The sequence below is a fragment of the Falco naumanni genome, chromosome 2 (assembly GCF_017639655.2).
Source record: "Falco naumanni isolate bFalNau1 chromosome 2, bFalNau1.pat, whole genome shotgun sequence".
NCBI lineage: Eukaryota > Metazoa > Chordata > Aves > Falconiformes > Falconidae > Falco > Falco naumanni.
The window spans coordinates 84,747,086-84,764,650 of record NC_054055.1 but is presented as its reverse complement, the minus strand read 5'-3'; positions in this window follow the sequence as shown (position 1 = coordinate 84,764,650).

The window sequence follows — 17,565 nt, the reverse complement described above, 5'->3', positions numbered from 1 at the left end:
TTTTGCCCCAGGAGCAATAAGTTTTAGTTGCAATAACTGGAATCATGGAATAGAAATGGTGCTTATAAAAGGTTTATAATGACAGCATGTTGAAAGAAGTTACAAGCACATGGAATGACAGGATCAAAATTTTTAATATTGAATAAGTTGGAGAAAACAACAAGAGAAATTTCATTAAAAAGATAAAGTACTCTCTGTACAACCAGGACATCAAATACACAAATACTAAATGGGGACTAATTGTGTAGGCAGTAGTCCTGCAGAAAAAAATACGGAATTACAATAAATAGGAGCCCAAGTATGATGTTATAAATAACTAAATGTATCAAAGAATACCGTGAAGCACACAGAAGGCAATTGTTTTGCTTGATGTTGATCAGGCATTGAATGTAACTCTCAGCCCAGCGTGATGGCGGGACACAGACAGAACAGTAATTCTTCCTGAAGACAAGAAGACTGAAAAGGAAGCTTAGAAAATGTCATTGGTGAAGGAACTGCATTTGTTTTATATCCCTTCCCAGTCTTCCTCGTAGATGTCTTTGACTGCATAGCGATTTACTGAAAAAGGTGATTAATGGGACAACGATGAAACTAGGACAAGAACTAATGGCTTTAATTTGAACTCAGGGAGATTTATGTTAAATATTAGGAAAAACAGAATCCAAGTATAAGAGTAATAAAGCACTGAAGCAGACCTGGTTTTGGAATCACCTCCGCTGGATCAATAACACATTAGATGAGACAACATGCAGCAGGCAGCTAGCTAGCCTTTAGAGAGGAGGAGGTATTAAATCATCTTTTGAGATAGTTTCAGACTTAGATTTATTCAACTTTCACAACTATTGACTGGATATTTTCCTTTCTTTCCTAACAGATTCACTTTTTATCTAATGTCAGTAACCAAAATCACTAATATTTTAATTTTTTTTCCTGAGAATGACTAATGCTTTCACTGATTTCATAAGAGCAATATAAATTGTAACAAGGAGCCAGCACATTTCTTTTCAAAGGGAGTTAACTGATAACATTGCTTAATTCTTTATTACACTACTGCAACTTGTAAACTGAAAAATGCAAATGGGTTGGCAGCATAATTAGTTCTACAAACTGTAATAGGACATGCGAAAAGTGCTGGAAGAAGTGGCTCAGAAACACAATTCTAAATCTGAAAGAGCTGTAGGCTTTCATCTTTCAAATGCAGAACAAGAGCTCCTAAAAAGAGAGAGAGAATAAACAGAGCAGCTCAAATAACTTGTTGATTAAAAAGCAAATATTTGAAGAGGATTTGGTATATTGGAGAGGTGGCAGTCTGCACAGGCTGTGCAGATCCTCCATTGCTTGAGCACAGCCAGTGAAAAAATGTGAATACTAATACAGCTAAAATAGTATGCCTCCTGCCTCAATTTTTCCTTTAAATTGTTGTAAACATTTTAAACCTTCACATCAACCTTAAACTGCTGAATACGAAATCAGTAGAATTCTAGTATTTAATTTTTCTGACTTAGCTCCTAAGCCACATATGGCTGGATGTTGGAGGAAGGATCAGCATGTGCTGCTCTTGTTCTTGCTCTTTTCCTACACACTCACTGCTCAGTACCACAGGGAACAGAGTGGTAGATTAGATGGACTTTGGGCTAATCAATATGGCAGCTTTTGTGTTGGCCAGATCAGGGATGCTTGGCCCTAGCAGACATTTTAATGATTTGCTTCTCTGAATTATTTTTTTTTCCCAGGAATTGTTTTTGTGTTAACTGCAGCGACTTGCTAGACCTTCCTTGAAGAGCTGAATGCCCTCAAACAATTGTTGAAAAAATTCTTAGTGAATTGTCAGAGACATCACTATTTCCATAGCTACAAATGTCCTGCCAAAGCCAATTCTGTATTTTTGGAATCAACAGGGTACTGGGAAAGCACATTGTGATCATGAGTGAGAACAGGAGTACAGCACGGAACCTGTGCAAGCGGCTCAGCCCAGCCCTGTGGAGCAAAGTGTGGAGCTGGAACTGCTGCTACCACATCTGCAGGGTGCTGCCTTCGGCCTGTTCGGCTGCTGGGAGCAGGGCGTCTGTTCAGGCCTGAGCTGGAATGGCTGTATTGCAAGCCCAGGCTGTATTGCAAGTTCCTTAGAAGCTGATGTGATTTGTCAGATGAGCTTTGTGATACGACAATGTACACAGTCAACTTTAGGGTTAATCTTGCCCAGCTGTCACAGTTAAACGCCCTATTTATTGTCTGTAGTAAGTGTTTAAAATGTACATCAAGGTAAAGTAAGTTCCCAGTGCTAGCAAGCTTGCATAGCACCCACTCTAGTGGCTTACCCACTTAAATGATCCAAAATATTACCGTTAGTGTTATGATATATGAAAAATGAATAAATAGGAAGTTTTAATACTTTTTCCTCTATTTTACAATAGTGAAACTTGTATTAGTATTGCTTGGATTTTTATAATGTTATTTTCTGTAATCATAGCTTACACAATGTGTTTGAAATCAGAATGAAGCGACAATATTTTACTTGAGTTAGCTATCTCTTCTAACTACACAGAATTTCCTGATGCTACATATATTTAAAACGTGCAACAAAGTCATAACTGGTAAAAGCAAATGATCTAATGAAATCTCTTCAAAGGAACAAATCAAAAGCACATTCTTACTTGCACTACGCATTAAGTGGTGCTTTGATTTATGTGTCATTTGCCTTTGAAAGTACAGTACTATGAGCTTTAAAAGGAATAAGAATGAATTCCTTTCTTAATGTGTTGATTTGCAAAATGTTCTATTTTTTATATTATTTCATGATACTGCTTCTAGTTGTTTAGGAGTTTCAGTTGCAAGACTCCACTTAATTACTGAGAATGCTTCCAAAACTTCAGCTATTTGGTCAAAAACTGTCTATGTAACTTGCTATTTCATCTTGAAATTTTTTTGGAAGATTGATGAAAAACTGGCTAGGATATTTCCTAAAATGAAGCTAAGGAAAAAAATGTTATTTTCATCACAGTAAAAAGACAGACAATTTTTACAGCATTTTATTTTTAAAAAGTCTAGCACCTTTAGAGGTAAAAAAAAGCAAACCCAAACTTATTTGGCAAGGAGGTAATCCAAAGAGCAAATGTTGGAGGAGTTTTATGAACTCACCCAAGCAAGTCCAATTATAAATCTCTGAAAAACTGTCTGCACATTTTTAGAGTAAGTTTGTTCAAGGTCACCATCATTACTTAAAAATTCTGTTTGTACTGAATACGCTCCTGGTCTATGCTCTACCCACTAGCTACATGAACATAACAAGGCTTTGCATTCAGCTGCAGCTTCTGAAGGCCATTAAGGCTATGTCTGTTACGGGAATGCTTTCTGCTTTCCAGGTACTGATGTGTAGTTGGGTGGCATCCTTATTTCATCTTGGGAATAAGTGTATTACATAACTTCATTCCCCTTCCCATGCTCAGATCCCCTGCCTCCCAGCATCCTGGGCATACTGCCCAGGCAAAACTGTGGCACTGATAAACAGAGCAATGGTCTGCACAGTTGGTGGACGAGGACCCCTGTAACGTGCTGCAACATATCAACGGGTAGCTGCAGATGAGTCTGTGGCAGTTAGTACTACAAAAGAACACTTAAACCTCCTCTTTTCTCAAGCACCCCTGCCAACTCTTGCATGTTCAGGCAACCAGAGGGGTGCGACCTCACTGGCTTAAACAGAAAAGCCATCATCAGAGAAAGAGGATTGAGGGACAGTGTTACATCTGAAGATGGTGTGGACAGGATAGGCTGAGACAGACAGACAGACAAGAAGGGAGAAAAAGCATGGTAGGTAGGGGACAAGAAGGTGACAGCCAGCATGGAGCATTTCAGAACACAAAGCCCAGCATATCTGAATTTCAAATCAAATAGCTTAGAATCCCACTGGCAAAATCAAAGATACTCTAGCATAGAAAAAATGTCACATGCCTTCTTGCAACCCAAGGGTTAAGTGTCTTAGAAAGGCTATTACAAACGAATGCTGCAGCCATTCTAATATAGCAAATCAGAAGCATTATTCCTATGCAACACGGCTGTTCAAACAGAAAGTACAGAGCTGGAAGGGGAGCAGAGGGCTTGCCTCTTTCACTTCCTAAGCTTTGAAACTTGTCCTAGCATGGAGCAGACAGAACAGTGTCATGTCCTTGTGTCCAGGCAACTGTGCAAACATATTTCACTTGGGATAAAAGCTGATAGACATTTTTTATTTCTATTTCATGGGAAATGCTGACATTTCAGACCTTATAGTTTTAGCAGAAATTAAAATTTCAAAATGAAATGCAGTTTGTGGGCACTGGTCACCTGCTTACTGAAGCAATATATTTGTTGTGGCTCTCATAAGGGGACAAAACGATCCACGATGAAAACAACTTCCACTGGTCCATACCACTCATACATGCTGGAGCTAGCAGATAACTACTACCGACAAGTTTTTCTGGCAATCAAGAAGAAAAAGTGTTTGATGAAGATAAGAAGAGGCACTAACAAAATGTAGAATGAGACTGACTGAAGAACTGAATGCTGCTGTGCATGGCAGTAATTCATCAGTACAATGAAATAGCCCAGGAGAAGCTATTACCTGTCCTGAAGGATGTCTGCAGGATTTTCATCTTCATAAAACCTTGTGTTTGACACCAAACATAAGAAAAGTCAGTGACATATCTAATATCTCTAGTTTTGAAATGTAAATGTTAGCTTCTAAGGAAGAGATACGATGAGGTTTTAGGCTTGTTGATGATATTGATGGGTGGTCCTTGAGAACAGTTCTCTCCTGGCTGCCTTTAAGAAATAGATAAACTCTTACCTAGAGAGAGAACAGCACGCTTACGGCTTAACACAGGGATCTGACTTCTTCGTGTTTTGTTTCCTTCTGTGCTGGCATAGAGGTCTGAAATAATGCCACAAACCTTCTGTACTGGGTTTACATGGTATAGTGCTGGCAGCGGTTGGGGCGCTGCAGGGGTGGCCTCTGTGAGGAAACACCAGGAGCTGCCCCCATGTCAGCCACAGCTGGTTCCAGCTTGCTCAAAACCAGATCTGCTGCTGCCCAAAGCTGGGCCCATCGGCCTGGCTGGCGGTGCCTCTGATAAAGCATTTAAGAAAGGGTAAAAAACCACAGTGCAGGAGCTGTGAGAGAGGAGTGAGGAAAAGTGTGAGAGAAACAGCTCTGCAGGCACCCAGGTCAGTGCAGAAGGAGGGGCAGGAGGTGCTCCAGGTGCCAGAGCAGAGATTTCCCCACAGCCCATGGTGAAAACCATGGTGACACAGGTTTTCCCCCTGCAGCCCATGGAGGACCCCGTGCAGGAGCAGGTGGACATACCCTGAAGGAAGCTGCAGCCCATGGAGAGCTCATACAGGCGCAGGATCCTGGCAGGGGCTGTGGCAGGGGAGAGGTGCCCATGCAGGAGCACTCTGTTCATGAAGGACTGTACCCGCTGCGAAAGAACCCGCACTGGAGTATTTCCTAAAGAACCACAGCCTTTGGGAAGAACCGATATTGAAGAAGTTCATGAAGGTTGTGTCCCATGGGAGGGACCCCACACTGGAGCTGGGGAAAAGAGTGAGAAGGAAGGAAGGAGTGGTGGAGAGCAGCTGTTAGGGACTGACCACAGCCTCCGTTCCTCATCCATCTGCAACGCTCAGTGGGGAGGTAGAAGAGTCAGGAGCTAAGGAGTGTAGATGAGCCTGGGAAGAAGAGAGGGCTGGAGGGAAGGTGTTTTTATTTTTGTCCTTGTTTTTCACCATCCTACTCTATTTTTAACTGTCAATAGATAAAATTAATTTTCTCCAAGTGGAATCTGTTTTGCCCATGACAGTAATTGCAAAGTGATCACCTTGTCTTTATCTTGACCCACAAGCTTTTCTATCCTGTTTTCTTCCCCTGCCTTGAGGAGTGATGGAGCTGCTGGGTAGGCATCTGGCAGCCAGCCAGGGTCAGCCAGCACACCTTCCACCAACAGATTACAGCTCCCTGTGTACATCGGAAAGCAACATTTTCTCCAAACCGCTAGCTGTTCTCTAAGTGTTACAGAATAACTGTCAGTGTGGTTTTATTCAGTAATAATCGGCAATTAGAGACACAAAAAAGAATATCAACTTTCTTAGAGCATGAAAGGAAGACGCATGTGCTGTTTATCATTTGTTCCACTTCAGTCATTTTTCTAATGATTTTATAAATACAAACCAGGAACAGCAGGAACAGCTAAAGAGCAGAATGCTGAAGTAAAAACCTAGCACAGATGATATGACTAGGCATTCTCCATCCTATGGCTTGTTTTCTTCTGCTGTAAGTGATGCCTATGTTCCAGTAATATAAGGAAATGAGAATATATCTAACCAGTCAAAGGCAATGGACACTGTATTTAGGATGTATTACTAACTTTTTATATCTATCACTCTGTATCAACATCTCTTGGACCAATCCTACCTGTAACTGGATTTAGAAATTCAATGTGTAATTGTGTGTGTGAGTGGAAAAGACTTGGTTTCCCAAGTAGATCAAATGAGCATTACAGAATATATTTTACTTTTCCATTAGCAAAACAGCATGACAGGCAACTTAGCAGGAACTGCTAGTGATCACAATTTAAAAATAAATACCTTAAAGCAAAAAAATCCCATGAGTTTATTCACGTTTGGGTTTTTTTGTTTTTTTGTTTTTTTGTTTTTTAAATGAGAAATTGGCTGGGTTCAGTTTAGAATGGTTCCAGATCTATTTCTTCAAAATGTATTGAATTACTTCCTCCTACAAATCCAAATTCACCACAGATGGTTCATGAACAGTGTGTGATCCTATATTGAAATTCTCAGTTGCTGTTTGGTTTACTTAGGTACATGGGTAACCTTTGAAGTCAGAGAAACACAAATAGATAAAGTCTTAATGAGGCTATTCGTAACACTATGAAGGCTCAGAAATTTGAATGATTTCTGAGAGGACTGTTTTGTTTGTCAAGATTTGGAAATGTGTGGTAAAGAAAATTACCTTCGGTAAGCTTATAGTGTAAACATGAAAGTCTACCAAAACTGCCTGTTCACCTGTTTCTAACTCTTCATTTGCTCCTGTTAAATGATCTTAAATAATATCTAAAAATGCACAGAAATAGTGTTGTTTTAAATGCTATTCAAGCAGTCATCATAATGCTGTTGTAGGATTACAAATTACAAGAGCTTCTGTCCAGAAACTCCTACAGCATTCATGTTTGAAGATGACAGGTTTTATATGTATAAACATCTAAGTAAAAACAAGAACTGTTTTTAAAATTATTTGTTTAAAAACATCTAGCCTATGAATTTTGTTATTGTGCACTATGCATAAAAACATCTTAATCTCAGTCTTCTATAATTTAGAAATGCTGCAGTATCAGCTACTAAAAGCAGGCATGCTGCTATCCTTTTCTTGAATGCAAGACCTTAATTGCATGAAAGTTAAATAAAACATGTGGTTCTTTACCATGACCAGAGCACTTGTCTTTAAAGCTATTATTTGATTTACTGAGATGAAAATAACCATTATAGGACTGGGATGCATACCTGTCATTGTTCTTAATACAGCAGATATAAAATGCCATACCACTAGACACGGAATTAAAAAGTGACAAGAATGTTACATGAATGCATTTACATTTTGGTGATTATTTTTTTCTTTTTGTTTGGGAAAAAAAACCAAACACACATAATTTTTAAGGTGGAGCAAACACCACAGACAGCCAACCTGATGTGAAGGCTCAGAGCCAGCATATGGAGTGGTCCAGCCCCTCTCCCCTCAATTTCCTCCCTCAGCAGCACAATGCTGCTTTCCCTGGCAGAGGCTCTGGTCCCCCACTGACTCCTCACCCTGGGAACAGGCTCACTAAATCAGCAGCCCCAAAAACTGAGTAACTTTCTGCTGGTTTTCTGCACTGGCTTGCTAAGAGGTCAGACAGACAGCAGAGCAAGGGAGAACATCATCGAAGAAAACTGGTAGTAAATAGTGGATTTCACCTTTAAATGGCTGTAAAACATTGGAGTAACAGCCTTTTAACCAAACATGAGCTTATTTCCCCCAGGTATCAAAATAGTTTTTTAAAATAATCCTTTTGTATAGTAATTTTTTATCTGTACCTGTACTAGGAGGTACTGTTAGGCAGCAAAAAATCCTAATCATTCTTGCCTGTCACAGTCCTGCTTTAAGGCTAAAAGCTAAAAGGGAAGAGAAACTGAACATCCCTTTTTGTCATTCTGGCTGAAAGAATTAAAAATATTGTCCAAACTGCTTTCCAACATTCCATAGAAAAGCATGAATATAAGCTAATTTTTTGGACTGATGGGCTTCTCTGAACTGGAAACACAAGGACTAGCAGTTGCCTTAATATGCTAAGGGAGAGTCAGCCAGCAAGGAGATGTGATTGTACCCTAAGGGCTCTAAGAAGTAGAGTGTACATTGGAAGATGTGCTTTCTACAAAGACAAAACTGGTTGTCTGCATAGAAACCGCCTACAGAAGGTAGGTATATACGATCTTTCTATAGGGTTCAAGGCAACACAGTTGGGCTGTGTTCGAAAGTCATTTAAACCACATTGAAGAAACACTTCATTCGAGATGACAGCTTTTCTCTTTGCACAAAACATCTCATAAGATTACAACTTGAACAACAGCACTGAGCAAAGCATAACGCAAATGAAAGAAAGACAAATTAGTGACTCTTGCCACATCATTGAGTATTCCAATGGGAGAAGAATTCTTTTATAAAATAAATGGAAGTATTTTTGCTGTGAAGATATTTTTCCAAACCCTCTTTCAAATGCAGAATGCAGCTTCCCACTTCCTAAGCACTGTTTCTTGTCAAGGATAAGTGGAATCAGTTTATTTGAGATAAATACCCCTTCATTTTCTGACCAGAATGGAAAACTTTGGTGTATAAAACCTGCTTTAAATGTTTGATGTTGGTTTTAACAAATATCTTTGCTTGCAGCAGAATACTTCCATCAATGAAAGAAAAATTTGAGGGTCAATGCTTTGGTACACTGTTAATCCAGTGTGTGAACCCTGTAGTTTTATAAACTCATTTTCTAGTTGGCATATATCAAAGTGATGCAGTGAGACAAGATGATGAAAAGACACTGCTGAAATATCTTGATCCTAGAGTAGTTCAGTGACAGCAAACAGAGGAAAAAGAAGAGTTTCATCTGAAACCCTAGAAATTTTTGCAAACCACATATTATTGGCAAGCTCTGAGGGTCCTGTGTATGCATTTTCAGCCAAAGTAACTATAGTAATCTTCTAGAGTTTTAGCGAGATTTTGTTAGAAGAAATGGCATCACTTTTCACATCTCCAGCAAAAATATTGAGGCTAAGTGTGAGAAGAAATAATTAGTGAGCTAGGAGAAGACAGTATATGCTCATTCTCTGTTGTGTGGCATTTTAGTGTGTTTTTGATTTTTTTCCTCTGTATCTTCTCCTAAATCTTGTAAATCGACAATTAGATGATCACTAACATTTAGGTGATATTGAGCTGTCTTCTTGATGAACCTCACAGATTTTATGTATAGGAAACTACTAGTTTCATGAAATGTTTCTGTATTTTGTAGAGGCCATTAAAACTTTGCAATAAAACATTTGTGAAAAATACAGACACTTTACTGATGGATTCGCTAACTGATAGAAATGTAGCTAGCTATTTTGAAGTAAGATGGTAATTCTAAAAAGTACCTTGGTACATTTAGGGTGAAATTATATGTTAGGCTCCCAGTTTATGCTTTGAAGGTGTGTCACACATATTCAAGTTCTTTTAATGGTCCCTTTAGAGTTGCTTTGAGGACCACTTCCTGATGTCCTACTGTGGAACATGTCTTTATGCAGCATTTCATTCTACGGCTCATAATCACTTTGTGTAGTTCTTGCTTGTGCAAAGAATGCCATAGCTGACACCAAAATAATGGTCTATGGAAATAGTACACACAGCAGTGGGGGCTGTAAGAGCATTCCCTTAGCTTGCACAAGTTCATTCTAGGCAGTAATTGGTTTAACATAGCACAGTGAGACACTCATAAGTGCATTCTCTTACTATTTTTCTTTTAAATGTACTAAAGAAAAACAGAGGCAAGTAAATAGATTCCTCATTTTACGTGAGAAAGAAGTTGCTCTATTTGACATATCTTTAAGTCCACTTTTGAGTTCTCTTCTAAAAATAACAGGAGACACTGTAATTATCCTGAAAAGCTTTTTGTAACTACCTGCTTTTCTAAATCTTTTCCCTGGCTGAAACAGAAATGGCCTTGTCTCAGAACAGCTAATGACATGAGTTCCTCCTTTTTCATTTCTAAGCCTGTGACATATAATTTTCCTGTTCATGTAGTATCTAACATTAAGAAGAACCTTAAATAATTGCCTTTTGAAAATGTTGCCCTCTTGCACAAGAAAAAGCTTCATTCTTCTTGTATAATATTTTCTGCACTCACATCCTGCTTTTGACAATACTAATTCAGTATGGAGAGGAAGAGGAGGCTAAGATGACCATGAATAAATGGAATGAAGCTTGGAAAATATTACTTTTCTCTCAGAGGCAAGTTTCTTGGCTTTGCAATAAGAAAACCTCTTCATGCTGCATACATAAAAATGGTGCTTAGTGACAAGAAGCTCTGATTTGCAGCCCAATACCATTGTTAGAAACACAAAATCCAAGTCCTAAGAAAAGAAGATGGGTTTGGATCCCATGGCCACTTGATTACACTGATCTCATGCACATTTATGATGCTCACTGAATAAAACAGAGTTGACTGGGTTATGTCAAATTCCAGGAAACCCCATATGTTACACACTTGTCAAGCAGAAATTGTGAAGGAACAGTCTCAAATTAAATATGTTTTAATAAAATTAAAACAGCAGGCATGATAACATTGATTGAATGTCTTATTTCAAGAAGGAATGCTGAAAGAGCTGATGAATGGTTTAAAGAAACATAGTGATGCTATTGCTTCTGCAGCAATTACTGTATTTCTTTTTGAAATGTTATTTTGCCTTATTCATTAGTGCATAAACCCAGGAATTTTTTCAAAACATGAATTTGACTTTTTTTCCCCTTTTAACTGGCAGTGGAGAGAAGCACATCAGTATGACAAGCCATGTTAAAGTTTGTATAGGGGCCCTTTTTACATAAATGGCAAAAAGTTCTTAATTTAAAATGCAGAACATACACGATCTCAAACTGCTGAAAAAATATACAGCAACAAGACACATGTATTGAAGTAGCTTCCTTAACTTTCTGACCAATGGAAGACATTGCTGAAGTCTCTGGTTTTGGTTGGTTTTTTTTATGCAGACCTCCACCAAGTGACAGCTCAAAACCATGATCAAGTTAGCAAAATGTACACTCCTTCTCTCTTCATTATGACTGCAATTATGCTTTTGGAAAATAGCCCAGGGAGTGTTCAACTCAACAGTGAGAATTTCCATATCTCAGCTTCCTTGACAAAGCTTTCTTTTTTGTTCTCAAATTCTTCCTCTAGCACCTGTGTTATTCAGGAGTGAAATGTAAACAGTTAACCCACAGCAGCTCTCGCTGTTAACAGCCATGGCTGTTTATTAGAAAATTCTTTTCTATTTCATTTCTATTTCTCTTACTGAAAAAAATTTGTTTTAGCAAATTGCATCAATAACCTAGTTTTCTGGTATTTACTGTAAGATTAGATGAAGGTGAAGAGAAATAAAAGCTTGCAGAACACTCTGTTAGGCTACCTGAAGCGAAGGCAAACTAGGTTTTGTTTATTATTAACATTATTGAACTGAACTGTGGTTTTTTGTGCAGTTTCTTCACATCTGGAAGATGTTGTGGCTGTGTGAACCGGGATGTCAATAATGTTTAAGTTCCTTGATTTCTGGTGTGTGGAGTTAGCAGTTCCATATCCAGAGAAGAACACTGACTGGAAAACAACTGACCCAGATGACAAGAGAGTTGCCCCAGCACTCTGGGAAAGGCTATGAGCACTACGAGTCATTCCTAATAAAGCTGCAGCCTGGGACCATAGTTGGGTAATTCTCTACAGTGATGCAAGTGTTACTGATGGAGACTGAACCATAGAATCATTTAGGTTGGAAAAGACCTTTTGAGATCATATTGTCCAACCGTTAACCCAGGACTGTCAAGTCCATTACTAAACCATGCCACTAAGTACCGCATCTATGCGCTTTTTAAACACCACCAGGGATGGTGACTCAACTACCTCCCTGGGCAGCCTGTTCCAATGCTTGACAACCCTTTCAGTAAAGACATTTTTCCTAATATCCAACCTAGACCTCCTCTGGCGCAACTTGAGGCCGTTTCCTCTTGTTGCTTGTTACTTGGCAGAAGAGACCGACCCCCACCTCATTACAACCTCCTTTCAGGTAGTTGTAGAGAGCGAGAAGACCTCTGCTCAGCTTCCTTTTCTCCAGGCTAAACAAGCCCAGTTCCCTCAGCCGCTCCTCATAAGACTTGTGCCCCAGACCCTTCACCAGCTTTGCTGCCCTTCTCTGGACACGCTCCAGCACCTCCATGTCCCTCTTGCAGTGAGGGGCCCAAACTGAACACAGCACTCAACGTGCAGCCTCACCAGTGCCCAGCACAGGGGCACGGTCCCATCCCTTGTCCTGCTGGTCACACTGTTTCTGGTACAAGCCAGGGTGCTGTTGACCTTCTTGGCTATGAAAGAAATATCGAAATAATACCTTGATTCTAAACAGGACACATATTTCTGTAATCCTGAATTTATAAAGCCCTCAGTTCTTGTGGTCTGTTAGGGATCACAAAGGATGCTTAATAAGTATGGACTGGTATGGGGCAAGGCTATGGGGCCTCCAGTCTGTAAAAGCGACTGCTTTCTATCCCAACAGAAACACAAAAGGTCTGCAATTTTTCTCAGAAATTCTCCCTGTACTTGAGTATCCTGGTTGGTAACGCTGTATCTGAGCTCTCTGGCTGCTGTGCAAATGGCTATCAGCCCTCCCTTCCACCAGCCCCCAAAATGCCATTTGTAAGATGAAACTGGACAAAATCACATAAATCTGAAGCTGTTGTTCTAATACTTAAAATTAAACCATGCATTACAGAATATATTCACCTGTGTATCTTTCTTGATAATGATTCACACTGTTATAGAGACCCAATGTGTTATTCTGATAACTACAAACAACATACCTGAGCATTCAAGCGTGGAGTAGGTCTCTTCAATAGCTTTTCCCAAGTCAAAGAATGATGTTGTGAGTAAATGTAGCAACCTCAAATTAGCCTTCAAAGAGGTTGTATTTCTATACTAACCAAGTAAACATTGTACCTCCTAAGTATAAACTTCCCAACATACGTATCATTTAGAAGAATACAAGCAGTGTAGTTTCTTAAAAACACAGCTCTAGGAATTTGAAGGTAACAAGTAATGTTACATTGCTATTGTGCATAAACTGCAGTTTTTATGCTAAAATTTTACGTGAGGAAGTCAAGCAGGAGGTTTTGGCTGCAAGCATTGAAATTCTTTGAAAATGATAAAATTAGATCAGTTTGAAAGTCAGTTACAGCTGTGAAAAAGAAAAGCCTCTGAAGTATTTTCATGTGGCGCACCTCTGTTTACTGCACCAGTTTCAAAACTGTATTTTAATATGCTAGGAAATATAGTAACTGCTAAATTAGTTTCCTTATCTTTCTTAGATGCCTGGTATGCGAACTCTTCAGATGCCTGAGGATGCCTGTGAGGGTGAATGGATCATTCTATTCATCTGGATGAATGAAGATGCTGTTTTGCTTGGTTACTATTGAAATTTGGAATATTTCAATTTTTTTCCAAATATTTCAGAATACAAGTAATACTTGCAGCTGTTTGAAAAATCTAGCTCACTTGAACCATTAGAAGCGGTGGTCATAAAGCTTGAGAACTATTGTATGTAGCTGTAGGGAGGGCAGCTACAAGTGCCTTTTATCATTCGCTTAAGCACTGTTCTCCCCTCTGGACGCTTCCCTCACCCAGCACACGGAACAGGTACAGCTACTATTCGCTAATGGCTGAAAACTCCTAAAACTGTAAATAGGATTTTTTTTCCCTTTCCAAGCCCATTCTGAGACACCACTGAATCTCCTCCTGAGCTGCTAGCTCCACGCAGCCGAGACGGGGCTGAGGAGAAGGGGACGGTGCCGACGGGAAGCGCGGCGCTGCGGGCTGCGCACCCTTCTCCGGCCGCGTCGGAAGGGGACACCCGCGGCGGCGGGCGGGGACCCGGGCGGGCAGCCCGCGCCCCGGGGAGCGGGGACAGAGGGGAGAAGGCCGGCTGCCGGGCCGCTCCCGCTCCGCTCCGCTCCGCCCCGACGGCGGCGGCTCCGGCTCCCGCCCCGCATCCCCGGCACGGCCCCAGCCGGCCGCTTCCCGCCGGCGAGCGGCGCTGCGGGGCGGCTGCTGCCGGAGGGCGGCCGCTGGGGAGCGGAGCGGGGCTCGCCCGGCAGCAGCCGGAGCGGCGCGGGGCGGCGGGGACGGCTGGGCGCTGAGCCCGCCCCGGCCGCTGCGGGCGGGGAAGGGAAGGAAGGGGCGAGGCTGGCTGCCGCAGGGCTGCACCTGCGGGGCCGGGGCCGCTCTGCCCGTGCCCTGCGTGGCTCCGTGCGTGCTCGGCGTGGCGTGTGCGCCCCGAGCCCCAGCCGGGAGCTGAGCCCGGCGCCGGCAGCGGGACTTCACCCCCAGCCCCGCAGAGCTGCGGAGTTGGCATCAGCAGCCCTCGGCCGCCTGGGCGGCGGCGGGGATGCTGCCGAGTCTGTGGATTTTTCTCCTCCTGCCGAGGTTCCCGGTAAGTCTCCCTTTCTTAACAGCAGCTGCTGGGGGCTTCTTTTCCCCGAGAGAAGGGCTGGAGGGAGCGGAGGAGGCGCAGCCTGCGGCACGGTCCCGACGGCGAGCGAGTGCCGCGACCTGGCGCCGCGCTGGGCCGGTCCGGTCCGGCCGCGGGGCTCTGGCTGCCCCCGCGCCGCGGCTCCTGGCGCTCGTAGCCTGGCGGGAGGCGCTCGCACGTCTTCCCGAGCTTTATTTCTTGGTGCTTTCTACCGTGCGGTACCGCGCACACTGAAGGCGGCGGATCGCCCGGCAGCGATGCTGTTTGTGGTGGCGGTTCAGTGGAGGGGGTGAAGGAACGGGCGCGTAATTGTCCCCTCTGTCGCTGAGCAGGTGAGCGGATCCGCGGAGCTCAGGTGAAGATGAGCTCCTGTGTGCTGCCTAAATTTTTCTTCCAGGTTTTTGCTTTAAAAAAAAATAGTCTACTTATTATTACATTTTATTGCGTGACTATAAAAGAAAGGAGTAAATGCTACAGGCTGAGAACCACTTAGAGAAAGTAGTTTGGGCTACCAAGTATCACTGAGTGCAGCCAGCCACTGTGCATTTCAGCGTGCCGATGCGGGGCTGCACCGCGAGGAACAGTTAGCTGGGGATTCTGCACCCCAGGGCAGAGTATTGGAAAACCTCGGGGGAGCTGATGAGCGGTCAGCCCCGGGAGTAGCCCTTGACGTGAATGTGAGAAGACAGAGGAGCGGCTGGGCAAATTACCTGCGAGGTGCACAAGTGTTGTTTTGCTCTACGCACTTGGGTGAGAGTCACAAGGTGCAGTCCACTGCAGTACATGGAACATTCGAAAGCCACTTGCTGTAAAGCCGCTTGGGTCACATATATTGTTTTGAATGGATCCAAAAGAAAGAAGTGATTGGATTATTGCCTAGAAATGTCACGGTGAGGAAAGGGCTCAGGAGAGGTTTACCAACATCCAGTGTTGGAAATTTGAAGTGGGACATCCTGAGACTAAAAGCAAGATGCAGGGTTTTTTAAAAATAATAGCACTTATTAGACTAATAAGTTTTTAAAGTTTTTCATCATTAAAAAACTTCAAACCAAGGATGTTCATTCTAAAAACAGGTCTATTTTTAACAGGATTTAGTATGGGGAAATCTTACAGGCTATATATAGGGGAGGCTGAAACAAGTGATCTTAATAAACCCCAATTGCCTCTATTAGGTGCATAGCTGGGAAAGCTGTGCCATTTCTGAGAGTACACTCTTCAGATACTCTCTGTTTCCTTACCTTTGCTCCCCCAAATTCCTTCATACTGAGAGCAGCCCTGAGAAAAAGGATTTGGGGGTGTTGCTTGACAAGAAGCTTAACATGGCCTGACAATGTGTGCTTGCAGCCCAGAAAGCCAGCCATATCCTGGGCTGCATCAAAACAAATGCGGCCAGCAGGTCGAGGGAGGGGATTCTTCTGCTCTACTCTGCTCTTGTGAGACCCCACCTGGAGTACTGCATTCAGCTGTGGGGCCCCCAACATCAGAAGGACATGGACCTGTTGGAGAGAGTCCAGAGGAGGGCCAGGAAGGTGATCAGCTGGAGCAACTCTCCTATGAAGACAGGCTGAGAGAGGTGAGGTTGTTCAGCCTGGAGAAGAGAAGGTTCTGGGGACACCTCACAGCAGCCTCCCAGTGCCTAAAGGGGCTACAGGAAAGCTGGGGAGGGACTTTGTACAAGGGCATGTAGTGACAGGACAAGGGGAGATGGCTTTAAACTGGAAGAAGGTAGATTTATATTAGCTGTAAGGAAGAGATTCTTCACTGTGAGGGTGGCACATCACTGGCACAGGCTGCCCAGAGCAGCTGTGGGTGCCCCATCCCTGGCAGTGCTCAAGGCCAGGCTGGATGGGGCTGTCAGCAACCTGGTCTGGTGGAAGGTGTCCCTGCCCATGGCAGGGGGGTTGGAACTAGGTGATCTTTAAGGTCCCTTTCAACCCAAACATTCTATGATTTTATGGAATCAATGGTTAGCCTTTTGCTATATGCTTTTCTGTGTATATCTATATGAATTATTCCCCAAATGCAATTAAATCCAGGGGTCTCTGTGCTTCTGTTTTGCATCTAGGTGATTATAGTGAAGATCTGTAAGGTGAGAGTTGCTGTTCACAGATCTGAGTAGTTTGAGGAATGTGGTTTGTAAGGCTGGAGGTATGGGTACGACTTCCAGACGGTATTAGTGTGATTAAACATTTTAAGTGATTTAACATGTTAACATTTCTAAGCTGTCTCCAGCACTATGCTTACTGTTAAGAAATACTTATTAACACATTTTGACTTCTATAGACTTCATGGTAGTTGAAATCCTAAGTTATTTAACCAAAATTCTATGTGAGTTTTGGGTTGTAGCTGTATGGTTTAGAGTGGAAAAACAGCAGGTATGAAGGATCTCATTAAACAATTTTCTGTGTGACATTGCAGTCATCTAGTTGTTTGCCTGTCTGCAAAACATGTTCTTATTATATGATGTTCTAAATCTCCTTATCAAGAGAGATTGATTTCTTATCTGATGATTAACTGAACTGTCTGTTGGTAAGACATTTGGTCTTGCAGGGTGGGAGGGAGGAAGGGAATCCATTTGATACAGCGATGGCTGAAGGCAGCTGCAGTGCAGGATTGCTCTGTGACTGAGCACTTTGCTTCCCAGTTCTTTATTGCTATTGCCTTGCCTACATTTACTCTGCCTTCTAATCAAACTTCCTTCATACCGGGGTAAACATGTTGATGTGTTGTCCC